The following is a 14964-nucleotide window of genomic DNA, read 5'->3' on the forward strand; positions in this document are numbered from 1 at the left end:
TGTTTTTGGGACTACAGGTCACTTTACTAACTGAATGTTCCGGAAAGAAACATTCTTGTTTTATATCTGAGAATGATGGTCCGTTTTTAACCCGGTACTGTACAGTTTCTGCCTTAAAATATCTGAGAATGATGGTCCGTTTTTAACCCGGTACTGTACAGTACCGGGTTAAAAACGGATCATCATTCTCAGATATAAAACAAGAATGTTACATATGATGTGCTTGCTATGTATAAGTATATATATTTCCAAATAATCAGATTATATAATAACTCAGACACACTTTAGGGAGAGTTCAGTTGCCTATATTACAGGTTTTTTTACCCAGTTTAGGCAGCTGACGATACTTAATTATGTTAAATAAATTACTATTATATAAAGATTACCTCAAAAATATCCAAATATACCTCTGTAATGCTTCATGAAATAAATAAATTTATTATTATATTATTATTACATATTTTCTTTTATAACATCGATGTAGCAAACTATGCAGTATGAAGCCCAGGTGTTAGTTTTAATAATATTAGAAAAGCAGACGAGCATGCAGCCCACCTGATGGTAATTGACTGCCGTCCATGGATATCTGTAATCAACCCCAGTTAATATCAGAGTCCTACACGAGGTTAACCACTAATGCACCGCTACCCCTGAGGACTAAGCTGGAATACCTCGAAAAAGTATGTCTCCCTTATCACACCAGGTTGTGGTAAGTGGCCAATGCTAGTAACAAACTAAAGAAAAGAGGTTCGACTTGAAGCGGATTATAGATCCTTCACTACTCTCCTGACGACTATCTTTTTCCCAGAAGTAAGACGTTCTCATCTCAGTTATATATCTAGGCAAGAACCCCAATACGGAGCGTGCTATGTTAAGGGTGCCATTTCACTAGAAATTTACATGATAGCTAATCTATTGATGTGTGTTAAATCCATTATTTATTTAAACAAAATTTCATTGAATAAAAATCAACCTAATCTATTAGTGGATTTGACACACCATCGATCCATAGCTTTGCTACCTTGCATATCTCTAGTAGAAAGAGACCCTTATCGTTAGAGGCACCGCATCAACATCGGCTCGAACTCCTATTTAGGATTACAGGTGTCCATGGGCAGCACTACCCACAACATTACAAACCCGTTCGTTTACTCATCATATACATAAAACAGCATGCTCGCAAAAATAACGAAACAATCAACATATCGTCAAGATCTTAATAACTCGTAGGTACTTCTGTCACACGATTTTATCTGCCAATTAATTCCGTATGCATACAGTATTTGCATAGAAATTGACTTTTAATTATAGTTGACGTTCATCTGCGGCTATCTGTCGGTCTGTCTGTCTATCTGTCTGCGGCATAACTCAAAAACAATTAAGGTAACTAGATAACGGTGATTGATTAGGCATAAGGGATAAGAACTTTAGTAGCGGTTATTGATGAAGAAATAAATAGAGGTATCGAAAAGGTTAAATAAAAATGTAAACATGTAATTAGTTTATTGTATAACTAGCTGACCCGGCAAACGTTGTGTTGCCATATAAATAAAAAAAATGTTAAAGGTGAACAACCCTTATCACTTAGAGGTATGAAAAATAGATAGCCGATTCTTAGACCTACTGAATATGCATATAAAATTTGGTGAAAATCGGTAAAGCCATTTCGGAGGAGTACGGTAACTAACATTGTGACACGAGAATTTTATATATAAGATGAAACACTACTTGTGCCTTGCGGTTTTGCCCGCGTTTTAGAACAGCAGTAATGCAATGAACAACACTAACTCTGTGTAATCTATGCTAAAATTCCTACAAATTCAACAAGATGTTTTCAAATATGAAATATGAATTGCAAACGGTTTGAGTCTGAATAATGGCGACCCGCGTCACCATACCCGTCTGACGCGCAGAGGGTTTTGGGCTAAAAAGGCCAGAGAGATATCCGAATGATTATGATCTGGATAGATAGGTAATCCTCGTGTGAGTTTGTGAGTATGAAACACATGTCTCCTTTTACACCTTCAAACCAAAACACAGAAGTTTAACACTACTGTTGAAGAACAGAAATCGTTGAAGCGGTGGTGCCGCCGGAGTCGAACCACCAATTCTTTAAACTCCGAACATACGAGTACGTCTCTTCCCAACGCTTCCGTAAACATGACTTTGTGACTGAAGTGTGTGTACGCCTTAGGCCACGTCACGTAGCAATGACAGTCATTGAGGAATCCGGTGGCGTGTCAACATGCGAGGCGGGTGCACGCGCGCGAAAACGAATCTTGTGGCACGGCACTCTTATCAGCTCACGTGACTGCAGGTGAACTACAACTGTTGCTGGGCTTGGTTTGTTTTGATTTCGCTTTTAGTTGGTGGTTTGGAATTTGATTAAGCTGTGGTCGAAGGTTTGGATTCCGGACACCAGATTTTTTTATAATATAGGAGAAACAGACAAGCAATCAGTCCACAAGGTAAGTAGCTTTTGTCCGTGAACATCTGTAGTCGACCACAGATAAGATTAGATACCAACCTGAGGTCGGCCACAGATGTGCCGCTACCCCTGAGGACTAAACTGGAATGCCTCGGAAAAGTTTGTCTCCCTTACTAACTTAAAACCGAACACAGCAGCGCTTAACATTGTTATTTGACAGAAATACGTGTCGCGGTGGTGCCGCCGGAGTCAACTACAGAGAGCTCTACTAATATCCATGGGCGGCAGTAGCCACTAACCACTTACCATTCGGTGAACTCCATGCTCTTCTGCTACTCCAATATTATACGAAATTTTTTATACAGTATATATATAAGTTAGTACATAAATACAGACTTACTAATCATGATAAAAAATATTGTAATCGACAATTTTAGGTGCGTCCATCGGCTGATACGAAATAAATACGTTACATTTCTACCACTTTCAGAGTAAAATCGTAACAACTGACCTATTCACATTTTTTGTCGATACCGTTAGCTCGAAATAAGATTAAATCGCACCGATTAAATGTTCATCAGGGAGTAGAAATTACATATAAATGTGAGAAATTTCCTTACGCCACTTTTGTTGGTTCCCATTGGGCTAATAGTTTCGTTTTAAAAGCGTTTAGGGCCGTTTTCGACTTCTTAGTAACGCGCTTTCTTGCTTGTTGAAATTTCGTAGTCAGAAAACAAAACTATGTTTACTAAAACATGGATAATTTTTCTGGGTGCCATAGTTATTTTTTTTAGAATTGAATTAGGAAAGAAGCATGCAGTCCATCTGATGATAAGTGGTCACTGCTAATGGATATCTGTAACCAACTTGTTATCCAACAGGAGTTCTACTACAAAAGCGTTTCCACTCCTGAGGACTGAGATGATCAACTCAAATATTAGTCAGCATCCACACATTTCCACCAAAACTGTTTTAAGCTAAAACTAGGATTTATTGAACTAGAATAGCAGTGATAGCCTAGTGGTTAAGAAACTCGGCCACTTGATCGAGGGATCCGTGCTTCAAATCCCAGGCATACACCTCTGATTTATCAGTTAAGTGCGTATTAAAAATGAATTATCCCTAGCTTAAACAGTGAAGGAAATCATATTGGAGGAAACATGCCTACCTGAAAAATCTTAAAAAAAAATCAATGGTATGTGAAGTCTACCAATTCGCACTTGGCCAACGCGGTGGACTATGGCCTAATCCTTCTCATTTTGAGAGGAGATCCGTGCCCAGCTGTGAGACAGCAATGGCTTGATGATGATGATGAACTAGAAGAAATTAATTTATTTCCAAAAGACACTGTGACTCCCGCTACTCGTCAAGAGATGGCGCCACGAGTATTATGAATCACGCTATCGAAGCATTCTAAATATCCTGCATATTATTATATACAAGTTCCGAATTGAGACTGTCGGAGCACGGCCGCTCCCCGGGCACGATCACCTAGCCCGGCGGGAGATCTCCCTTTGCCAAAGTGGTGACCCCGACGTGATCCGATGATTGGTTCGTCCTCACATCTCGACTCACCGCAGACAGAGGGCGTTCCGAGACGCTTGCGACCTGGACGAAGACTTCACGGACCACAACGGATCTCGACATCCGGTACTTCACGGACGGCTTGAGTAGCCATTACTCGCCATCCACACTTCGCTCCAACCTCAAGGCCTTGGTTCTCCCTCACATCTCGACTCACCGCAGACAGAGGGCGTTCCGGGGCGCTTGTAAGCTAGGCGAAGATTACTGAAGTACGGAACACTGAAGATATCGACCTCCGGTCTGAGCAGGGGGTGATGTGGCGACCTCCCGCTACTCGTCAAGAGATGGCGCCACGAGTATTCTGAATCACGCTATCAAATTATTCTAAATATCCTGCATATATACAAGTTCCGAATTGAGACTGTTGGAGCACGGCCGCTCCCGGGGCACGATCACCTAGCCCGGCGGGAGATCTCCCTTTGCCAAAACACTAACTACGTTTATGCGTTAAATGTAATATTTGCTATGACGAAAGTTCTTTATAAGATAGCCCAGTTTTATTAAAAACTATTTCACGGTACAATTATAGCTTTAGATTGTATTAATCAAAGTCCAGTTTCCAATTTGGGATCTTTTACGACATTTCAATTACTGCAAAGGTGTGAAATATAAACCGTTACATTTTAAGGTATGTAACAGTCTATTTTAATGGAAACGCCAAAAGAGTAATTCATAATTTTATATTCTTGTTTGGTATAAGTAAAGAACAACATATTTATAATACTCGTACTAGCTGCCCGGCAAATGTTGTGTTGCCATTTAAATAAAAAAATGTTAAGGGTGAACAATGCATATAAAATTTGCTAAAATTGGTAAAGCTGTTTCGGATGAGTACGGTAACTAACATTGTGACACGAGAATTTTATATATAAGATAAGGGGGTACAAAACATGTGAATACAAACTGAGCATATACTTTACCAACAAACTGTATGTACAGTTTGGCAAGTTTATGTGTACCAAACTTGTGATTAAAAAAATAAAAAAATGTAACGGCAAATTACTATTTTATAAGCTGATTGAAATAATCAAATTAATTTAGGCCCCAAAATAGTCCTATTTATATAAAATAGTGAAACATTTCGTAGGTATTTTTAGGGTTTAGGGCTTAACACGAACCTAGTGATTGCCTAGTTAGTTATTAGACTTGTGTCAACGATAAAGTGATTAGGGCCTATTTTAGGTAACGCTACGGCACTTGTTGGAACAGTTTAGGTATGTAAATGTCGCAAAGAGAGACTAAGGGATGTAAATTTCATAATGCTAATAGACCTAAAGGTGAAAGTAGTAGAACCCTTTGTGGCTCAACTCCGTCGGCACCACCGCCACAACAATTTCAAAATAAGAACAGCCGTGTTAAGCGCTACTGTATTCTGGTTTGAAGAGTGTGGTATGGGAGACGTACTGTTCCGAGGCATTCCTGCTTTGTCCTCAAGGGCAGCGGCGCATCTGTGGCTGACCTCAGGAATATACCTCTATATATAAAAAACACAAAAGATGATTTAAAACTGAAAAATGCGGGCGTTCAACTATAAAATATAGCATAAACGTAATAGAACTAATACGAAAAACAAAAAAAAAAAGTGTAATATATCAACAAATTTAATACTTCTATGTGTCACAGTGTTTTGTACGTGCACTTGGGCATAAATGCTTCACATGTTTTATATATTGTAACTTTATATATGCGCAAAAATTATACATACAACTTATACAATTTACCTATTCATAGTCTTTTAATGGCATAGCGATAGCGTTCAATAGCACAAACCTAGAGTAATTGGTATTTAAACAGTCCCGTTATGTTCTATAAATAAAAAGGATCATTATTCACTGAGTCAATTGTGGCATAAAGTATGTTAATTTGCAAAAGTACTACTTCGTACAATATTCGCCATAACACAATTGTAAGCTCTATCTTCTTAAATGTAGACGCGAAATTTGCATAAAATCCTTATATAGTTGAACCTATCTCAAGCGGCCATCGATTATAACTTAATCGAGTTACAATTTATAGAAATAATCGGTCATTGATTTATTGATATCTCGGTTCGTTTAAAACCAAACTCTATTTAAAATAAACTAAAGTCTTACTTCATCTATTTCGGTAAAGAACAAGAGTACAATTGAGTCGCGGCTTTGTGTTTGAGCCATAAGGTTTGGTTTTATGTGTGATCGGGTTTTGTATGAATACAATTTGTATCGGAAAGGTATCAAAGTGGTTCGTTTGATACTCACCATTGAATAAATCAACAAAAACGACGGGCGGCAATGAGTAATGCCCGAATGTATGCAGTAATTTCTAACGAAGAAAGCTTTAGAGTCGTGTTGGTGATACAAAGTTATTTAAATACCAATTATTTCAAATGAAATAATTTTGTAGACGAAAATTTGTTGAATGTTTTAATGGAATTCAAAATAGAACATTCTGTATTGGACTTATAAGTAAATTTAAATATATGTTTGTGTATCTGTTATTTTCTGAAAAAATTTGATTCGATTTCGATAGGGTTTTCGTTATTTCTTTCATTTTAAAATTTCATTTCTCTATCCTGCGGTTTAGGTAATTAAACATGATCATCGACTACGTACCTACCTATATACTGTTTTTTTTTTGCTACTGATAGGACATTTTTAGAAGATAATATTAAAGATCATTTAAGAGAATTAATTATATTAATTACTATTAGCATACAAGAAACAAAAATACAATTTTCAGGTTTAACTAAAAATATATTATAATGCAAACGTATTATAAGTAAGTTACAATCGATTTTATAACAAAGATTAAAAATAAAATATTTTTAAACCTAAATTAATAATAGTCTCTATGCCTTCCTTTGTCCAATAACTAATTTAAAGTAAGCTATGCAAGCGAGATGAAAACAAATTAACAAAAACAAACACATTACCTATACGTATACTTAAATTGTAATTTAGACAAATGATAATTAAAACGAATCGTGTAGACGATTTTTCATAATAATTTAATAACCTGTTAACTTGCTTGTCAATCTTACTGTGATTTTAATAGAGTTAATTCAAGTTAAATTATGATTTAAGGTGGTTTAACAGGCTCCTTTCCGAGTGCGATCGAAGTATAATAGTGTCTGTTTGACCAGTTTTAAATATATCGGCTTGACTTCTAACCTTTTGTTACGTAACTAGGTACTATATTAAATGCAGTAGTAACCCTAGTGGTTGTAAGTCGACCTCTCAAGTCAAATCAAACATTTTTTTTTAAATTCAAAGTAGGTTCTTTACAGGGATCTTTTTGAATGTACAATGAACAACTACCGCCACTTCACAAAGTGTTTCGTTATGGAGAAGAATCGGCGAAAGAAACTCCATAACACACATCTTTAAAAAAAATGTTTTTTACAATGTCAAACTTAACCTAATGGTACATGTCAACTACTGCAGACCACACTGTTGTGTCAGTCAAATAATCGCTTACTTTATAGTACGCTTTTTTACATAGCGTTTGTTTAACGACATGTTTGAACTTTTTTTTCTGTGAGATTCACAAGTTCGGGTATTTGTCTCGATGTGAATCGAATCCCAGGCACGCCTAATTTTTCAAAGTTATTTGCGTATTAAAAACATATAATAATATCATCTTAAAGAAGCTTAAGGCGTATACAACATAGAAACGTATATGTAGTAAAGCGGTAACCCATCCGATTTATAACCGCGCTCAACGTTGATTTACAGATCACTTATGGTCTACGCAAGCTGCAATACTGTGTATTGTTTTAACTAAATATACTGTAGGAGTGTGTTGCTTATTTCATGTAAGTTGTCTAACGCGCGCTATTAGTAATCAATCTATTTTACCTATCGAAGATCGAAATTTTTTAATTTGTTAGTGGTGCCCGCGGCTTGGCCCGCATTTTAAAGAAATAATATGACATACATAAAACGGAAATGACAGTTGTGCCATCTGTCGAAAATTGGTCTTACCAACTCCCAAACCCTCGTGGGCTCTTGGACAACAACTTTGCTAAAGATCATCACTTGATCAAATGCATAGTTTCCGATTCTATAACTACTTACGAATTAAAAAACCTTTTCCCACGGATTAAATTGTGAATCTAAACCATTCTCAAGTCCCCTTGAACACACACAACAAATTTCATCAAAATCAGTCCAGTCGTTTAGGAGGAGTTCAGTGACATACACACGCACATAAGAAATATATATATAAAGATAGCATGTAGAAAATGTCAAATGCCGGTACTTGGTAGGCAAATTCGATAGATCGATTATAATGGATGTAAATACTTCAAGTTATTAAGTAAATGTGAATTCTAAATTAATTTCAGATAGGACTTAGTCTAAGTTCCGACTGTATAATTCCTACATCCGTCTGTTTTTAATTAAACACATTTACTAATTACTCATAGCTAATTATTAATAGAGGCATACATTGCCTACCGGATTGAATACCGGATAGCGTATCAATGTGGCTATATTTTACGTTATCTATAATAAATTTATTTCAATTATAAAGCAGAAGGACGTAGAAATCAAGCCGGAGCTCGTACTGTACTCTATATGGAGTTATATATCTTTTACCATTAGTTAAACCGCGCTCCATTCATGCGGTTTTCATTTAAAAGTAAAACATAAAATTGTAAAGAAGTTCATTTAGAACGAAAGAAAGAAAGAAAATACTTTATTCAGGTACATTTCAACACACAGTACAATTGACAAAATGAATAAACAAACTGCACGGTTATAAAACTAGTTAATAATAATAATATTTATGACTTAAATAGTAATTTTTCTATTAGTTTACTTGATTTTTATAATTGTTACGTACATCGAATTATAGATACTTTAATTAGGTACTAAATTTAATTATACAAGTTATTAGGCAACGGTTTTAAACTTGCCTTTTTACAATTAAATTTTTAGTTTTTTAAACTTAAAGCTATCATCTTAAATAAATTTGGCGAAATTTACCATATGTATGGTAGGGCAAAACTATGGTAGGTGAACATTGAAATTTGTCAATTTATCTACGTAATAATGGTCAAATTTTGAACTCGAGTAGGCAAAACTTGTTACTAAGCACGAGAGACTAAGGGACTAGAAGCAGAAGAATATTTCTTTACCATAGACCACTAAAACGCATTGCTAGCGAAGTAGCGAAACCCTTCTTTTAACCGACTTCGAAAAGGAGGCGGTTTGTATTCGACTGTATGTATTTTTAGTGGAAGTATTCAATAATCTTTAAACATTAATCAAATCAAATCAAATCATTTTTTTTGATTCAAAAAAGGTTCTTTACAGAGCACTTTTTGAATGTCAATACAACTACCACCACTTCACAAGGTGTTTCGCTATGGAGAAGAATCGGCGAAAGAAACTCCATAACACACATATTTTAAAAAAATGTTTTACAATGTTAAACTTAACCTAATGGTACATGTTGAGCTGGAAATACTTCAGACCACACCGCTTCGTCAGTCAAATAATCACTTTGTTTATAGTACGCTTTTTTACATAGCGTTTGTTTAACGACATGTTTGAACTTTTTTTCTGTGAGATTCAAGTGATCATGACAATAATATATTAAGGAAAAAAAAATACACACACATACCTATGTCCACTGGACTAACGTGGGCTGAAAATGATGATTAAAGTTTTACTCCTGACCTAACCCACCTCTTAACGGATAGCAATAACAGTTAATAGTCGGTTCTAATTAACCAGCTACCGTCCGATTCGTAATTCAGTTAACCCATTACGATTCCTTCATATTTTCTAATCCCCATCGCACTTCATAAACGGTATGCTATAATCTATCCTGTCATCGGACCAGATGTATGTAAATTGAACTTGCCTTCTGAAATTGATATTCAGTTTCACGAGTAGTCTAGACAGCTCTAACACGCAGTGTCCCGGGTTCGATGTGTGTCGATTTTGTGTCACAAACGTTGTTAAGTTCTACTGTGATCTGGTTAGAAAAGTAAGCGAGTAATACTCAAGAATTTTTTTAAGGTGTACCAACGCATGCGTTGCTGACCTCAGTTAGGCATAAGGACTAAGCTGGAATGCCTCGGATAAGGAGTTATCACACCCTTCAAACCAGGACACAGTAGCGCTTCACACTGCTGTTATCAGGCAGAAATAGGTAGCGCTACCAGAGTCGAACCACAGAGGGTTCTACCACTATTAATAGTACACTCTGTTTAAAACCTAATATTTATTATGAAAAATAAATAATGTAATTACGGTAACTTGTCAAATTGTATATGTAAATGCAAGTTAGTTTCAAGATATTTTAATATTTCTAATTGTTTGTTTAGTTTCGCTCCTGACTGTAAATATTTTCTATAGAATATAGTGTGTTGTGTAAATTATTTCGGACTATTCTTTTAAATTACGCACCACAACCATTCTATACATTCAAAAATCAAATGTTAACAAAAAATATTTATTGTTACAAAAGTTCCCGAATAACCTCATAATCTTGTTCCAGCATCAAGCCTCCATCCAAGGACGGGGTAACGAAGAGTAACCCAAGCAAACGTCACCGTGAGCGCTTGAACGCTGAGCTGGACACCCTGGCGTCGCTGCTGCCCTTCGAGCAGAACATCCTGAGCAAGCTGGACCGCCTCTCCATCCTCCGGTTGTCTGTCAGCTACCTGAGGACGAAGAGCTACTTTCAAGGTTAGTGTTTGCTTATTATAAGTCAGTATTAAGTTATTTTGTAGTAAGCAGCTTTTATATAAGCTATTTTTAACTAAGCAAGCAATGTTAAAGTAGACTTTAACCCTATACTTGGCAGAGAATTTTATCCTAAAAAAATTATACTTTTGCTACTTCCCTGCGTTAATTGGGTTATAAGGATATTAGGAAAAATAAAATAAAAAATCTCTGAATTTCAGTTTTCAGAATATAGTATGTGTCTTTAAGTGCACACTGCCAGGTTCACGAGAAAAAAATATGTGTCTTTAAATGCACACCGCCAAGTACTCACTAAACTAAGAAATAATTAAAAAATATCATACATTTTGAAAATACTAAAGATATAAGTCTCGGAAGTTATGACATGTCAACAAGTGTTGAGATATTTTAGTTGAGTTGAGAGATTAGAAGACCTCCTCCCAAAAAAAACAGTTCCCACATAAAGCGACTCGAAACTTTTTGAGTGGCAATAATTTTTATTTACCGCTGTTCCCATGACGAAACAGCAAACAGGAATTACAAACGAAGATGTCCAGGATCTGTGAGGACAATACTAACAATGGCCTATAATATATATATAAATTTGAGCATATGATTGGACTTTATTCCACTTGTTTGAAGGATGTGGTATGAAGATATACTTTTCTGAGGCATTCTAGTTTAGTCTTCAGGGCTAGTGGCGCATCTATAGCCGACCTCAAGTGGGAATTTGGTTTTATCTGGGATTGATATTGCAGATGTTCTGGAATCATCATTATTGGAGATGTTTACATTTTTGACAGAAGACGCTATTGATTGGACAGAACTTGAGTTCAGGGACGTCTTTATGAGACCTAGACATCTGGAATTCATCTTTATAGGGATTTGCTGGATTCTACATCCGATTTAATTACGCAATTTAGATACCAAAGCTAGAATTTTTCGGCCTCCAGTCATCTGAAAAAAATATTGCAAGCTAAGGACTGGGAATTTAGTGGAAACGGGGAAATATTAATTTCAGTCATGAATTATAAAAAAAAAAACTCTGTCTGAACTTTGTTCACCCAACCCCCTACCTTGTGTGCAGAACCTTAGTATATAGTAGCAAAGTTGGCAGTGTGCATTTAAAGACACAATATTGACAAACAGTAATATTGTATGTCGTTGGCAGTGTGCATTTTAATGCACACATAACAAAAGTCATGAATTACTATATATTCAAAACATTATATCTCAAAAAAATATCACCAAAACATTGCATAAAGCTTGCAGAAAGTAAGATTATATAAATTTCGTACATATAACTTAATTTCTTTCAGATAAAATAAGATTCTTAGAGAGCGTTGCGCAGACGCTGAATGACGGCTCGCTATTTTGTTTACCATTTAAAATGTGTAAACGAGATAGATATTGATTTCATTTTCTGACATAAAGAAACGTTTGCTAATTCGCTTTCAGTTATTATTAGTAAGATTCGATGTCGCATTATCCGAAAAAAAAAATCTGATTCTAATGTGCATTTAAGTGCACAATGTCAAGTATAGGGTTAAGAACTTTTTTTTATGTGAGTGACTTTTTAGTGAGCCACTGGTTAATTTATTAATGTTACTTCAAAAGTGGAAACGATGGTAGAAAAAAAAATATTTCAAGTAGGTAAATAAGCTAAAACTTAGTAGATTAAGTAGTTTCTAGAAATTTGTTTGAGGTTAGAGAAAAATAGCAAAATTTAGAGTATATTTCTAGCAAACAGAAAATTTTATTACCGCAACTTTTGAAATCATTAAGTTAATATTTGATCATATCCAGCCAGCAAAATATTTTACTCAATCAATTATTTAAATAAGTTTTAAACGTCAAATAATCTATGCTACTCTAATTAACGTCAAAAATCAACTAACCCCAACCTTCAAATCAGCAAATACAAAACGAAAACGAGCTTAGAGCATACCGAATACGAATACCGATGTATCGATTACTTATAAACGCGATTCGAGATACGTATTTAATTCTGTCAAACGATTTTATTACATCTACACCCTGTATTAATAAATGAGGTGGTTCGGTCTCGTTCGAGTTTCTGCTAACGTAATCGATACTCGGTTGCGCGCTTAGATTTTCTTATCGTTACTTTACCGAGTTGAATAGGCGTAGCGCTTTGGCCCTCGTAAATTGTGTAGCGAATCTATTGTCAGTAATTGTAATGCTTAGCTTTTATTTGAATTTAATTTTGTAATCACAGTTCTTAGTACGTAATTTGCATTTGTATAATGCGATTCTATATAGCGATCTACCATAACATTGTCTATTGAGTATACTTATACTTTTAACCCTTTCGTCCTATAATTTATGTTGTATTTAAAAAAAAAAACCCTTCTTAAAAATGAATTATTATAGGATAAATAATATAATGAATGGTCTTTTTCTCTATTTTCTCCAATAGATTTGCAAATATAAGATCGTTAACGTGACATATATATTTAAACTTAATCTTAACTATAATTATTGTAAGATCCAATCAAAATTCCTAATCATTTCGTATTAAATCAAGCAAAATATAGACTTATAAAGAGAAAATTTACTGAAATCTCCCAATCACTACCAATTCTCATATTTCATACGAAACAGTAGCTAATTGGGTATTTCTAGTCGAAGATAACTGTAATTTATTGTTGGTTTACGATCTAATCGATATTGTCTATGCATATCTTAAGGTAATTTCAAGGTAAGGGAATCTTTGTGTTTTTCAAAATTCGATTTATTTGTTTCTTCGAATTCATGACTTTGTGCATTTGTGAATTCGATTTTCTTTATTTATTTTCAGACTAATATAGTAGCAGGGACTTTTTACTTAATGCAAAGCAATGCTAAGTAAAGGTGGTTTTCTCTACCAACACATTAGTAATGCTTAACAGTATGTTACAAAGTAGAAACATTTGGTGCATAAATCCTAAAGTGCTAGAGTCGAAATAAAAAGGATATAACAAGATTTACTTTATACAAATAGTTTTTTAAGTGTAAACAATACTTACATGGTGCCGAATACATATCTAATAACTGATTTAAAAACTACACAATGTAATAACTGACATGCCCTAATTATGTTTCCAGTAACCGTCTCATACAGCAGCCAGATGACACAATTTATTATTTAATTTTAAAATTATTTTTACATTTATTAAAGAGCTCCTTGTCGTTCGTCCTCAGGAAATACCCCATCTCATAAGAATGTACTTTACAAAATTACGGTCAAACCCAAAAACCTCAAAATCATCTTAAACAAACACATCCCAAAAACAAATGCCTACACCATCGGATCGATAATTGGAAGCGTAAATCTATACTTACTTTGCATACTCGAGTAGTGCATATATCACTTAGTGAGTGAGTTATTAATGCCCTTTATAATTTTATTCGGAACGAGATCCGAATATAAAAATCAGTGGGGGGGAACTGGTATATGCTTTATTGGAAGCACCGACGACGGCGACTGTATGTTAGTGATAGTGTACTGGCGTTAAGAAAAGTGTTTAATGGTTTTAATTTCTTCGAATACGTCCTACATATTTAATAATTAGTAAAATTACACAAAAGATATAAAAATAATTTATTTAATTTTATTTAAAAAATTGAAGCTTGGCGGTACTTTCATTTTATATTGTTTATATCATTACTTGTCAGTTTCTGTATTTTAATTAATAAATGTGTATTTTTTATTAAAATATTAATTGTATTTTTAAAATAAAATACACTTTAAATATTTTTAAACCTAATAATTTCAAATAATCTGAAGCTAGGAATTTTAATAAATAAAAAATGCATTTCGTGATTCAATCAATTAAAACTTATTTACTATAATGTGTCGAAAGACGAATTATTAGTTACCGGTTACCGACCTGTCATTACAAAATTAACGAGAAAATAAAACAGCTTTAATCACTTCTTTAATTACCTTCATTGTATTGTCTAAGCTTGGAAATTATATAACAACTGTTTATTAATGAATTTTATGAGCGTGATAAGTTGCTTGAAACATAATAAGAATCAATTCTATTGAATACAAGTAGAAATCAATTTTGATAAATGAAGTGGGCGTGAAATTCAGTAAAATATTGTTTTAATCCACGTATTGTATATTGTAAAAAATCCGCTTATTCAATAACAATAGTACATAAATGCGTCTTGTAAAGAAGAATGATTAAACAGTCGTGTATTGAAGTTCTTATCATTACTGATAGAAGAACTTAAAGCAACGTATTAATTTTTTTCAAAATAATA

General features: G+C 34.5%; 1 protein-coding gene across 2 annotated transcripts in view; it reads left to right on the plus strand.

Annotated features, from left to right (window-relative positions):
• Positions 1–14964, plus strand: part of ss (aryl hydrocarbon receptor spineless) — a 144981-nt gene that overhangs the window by 73493 nt on the left and 56524 nt on the right. Inside the window, exon 2 of one of the 2 annotated variants that reach the window (XM_073077466.1) lies at positions 10502–10692. The gene's annotated coding sequence lies outside the window, so the exon portion shown is untranslated. Of the gene's footprint in view, positions 1–10501; positions 10693–14964 lie in introns of those variants that run through there. The other variant, XM_073077465.1, reaches the window with a different exon arrangement.

The sequence above is a fragment of the Epargyreus clarus genome, unplaced genomic scaffold (assembly GCF_041222505.1).
Source record: "Epargyreus clarus isolate Ecla_fem2 unplaced genomic scaffold, WU_Ecla_fem_2.2 ptg000010l, whole genome shotgun sequence".
NCBI classification, from domain to species: domain Eukaryota; kingdom Metazoa; phylum Arthropoda; class Insecta; order Lepidoptera; family Hesperiidae; genus Epargyreus; species Epargyreus clarus.